Here is a 1,530-nt window from a genome sequence, read left to right on the forward strand (position 1 = left end):
GATAGTGCTGTACACGAGGTTTAGAATCCACAGTTCAAACATGAGTTAGAAGTATTGGTAGATGAAATGTCCAGAGTGAAGTCCACATTCATCTTCTACATTGGTACAACATGCACCCTCCATGTCATAATGGGGACCTGTGTCATGTGCAACAAGGTGAACGCTTTGCACCCAAAGACCAACATCCAAAACAGGTTCTGGGTTCCTAGGGGATGGGCAGGGATAACTGTGGCTCACTTGTCCTTCTTCGGACGACCCCTCCTCTTCTTCTGTGAGGGATCCTCAGGAGCAGGCGCCGACGGTGCATCAGAGTCTCCACCAGATTCATCCTCCCTCCCTGTGGCATTAGCAGATGTTGTTTGAGATGTTGTGGGCACACAGAGAGGTGTGGACATATTTGTGCTGATCTGGCGGAGACAGGTCAATATGTCCATATGCACCGCTGTAGGTTTGTCCCACTTGGCCTCCATGCGGGCATGATGGGCAGCCTGCTCCTGTTGCATGTCCTTGAGGACCCCCACTACCTGGCTGAATCCTCCGGTGCTAGCCTGGTACGCATCTATGATGCGTACCAGTTGGGGGTCATCAGGCAGTCCAGGCGCCTCTGCAGACCGTGTCCTCGGCCTAACATCACTCCCACCGCCCCTAGACACACGGGCTGTACCTGTGGTGGCAGGCACAGTTGACCCGGGCCCCCTTGGCTGTTGCCACTGGTGTCATTGTTGGCAGCATCCTGGGCGGCTGGGGCCCCTGTGCTGCTTGCACTTGGTCTCCTAGGTCGGTCCGTGTTGGCGGGGGTGGTAGGTCTGTGGGCCGATGGTGTTGACCAGGCTGCAGGGGGAGCAGGTGTTTCTGATGGTGGGGCTGCCTGATGACTCACACCGGAGGTTCCAGGTTGATTGTCGTCATCCGAAGAGGACAGAGCCAGGTCGACCCCAGAGAGCTCATCCTCCACCAGAGTCTGGGCCAGGGACTCTTCTTCACTTGGTGCTGAATCCGCAGTGGCACCTGTGTTTATAAGACAGACATTGTCATTTCTGTTACCACAGACATCAAGGGTTGACCTATGTATATTCATCTTGCAATGGGTAGTACTAACAATGAAGGTGGGGGCAGTTGATCACTCATCCTGTGCAGCCATGATATGTAAATGATTTCATTCCTTAGTAAATTCCCTCCCATATGTATACAGGAATGGGGCTGTGCTACTTGGATTGCCACCTCTGTGTACTGTAGCTGCATTTACTTTGGTTCACCTTTATCTGATATGCCTCCGCCTGGAGGTAGACTGGCTGCTTTCCCAGTAGTGTCCAGAGGAAATATTAGGTATAGGATCACAAGGGGCTTCTACATGTTGACCAACAGTGACCAACCCTGGTGTGGTGGATGAGTAGCTGGATCCAGACGCAACACCTTTGTTTGTAACTTCATACATCACAATGTTGAACTTTTTTCCTTTGGGTGCTGTGTGTGTTTTTGACTCAAGGCACTTGAGCACAAACGCACACTCTCAGTTTTCTCCTCTGGGCA

General features: G+C 52.2%; 1 pseudogene; it reads right to left on the reverse strand.

Annotated features, from left to right (window-relative positions):
* Positions 1-233: 233 nt before the first annotated feature.
* Positions 234-1,078, reverse strand: LOC147717065 (uncharacterized; annotated as a pseudogene).
* Between the last annotated feature and the right edge of the window lie 452 nt (positions 1,079-1,530).

This window comes from Lissotriton vulgaris, chromosome 5 (genome assembly GCF_964263255.1).
Source record: "Lissotriton vulgaris chromosome 5, aLisVul1.2, whole genome shotgun sequence".
In the NCBI taxonomy this organism is placed as follows: domain Eukaryota; kingdom Metazoa; phylum Chordata; class Amphibia; order Caudata; family Salamandridae; genus Lissotriton; species Lissotriton vulgaris.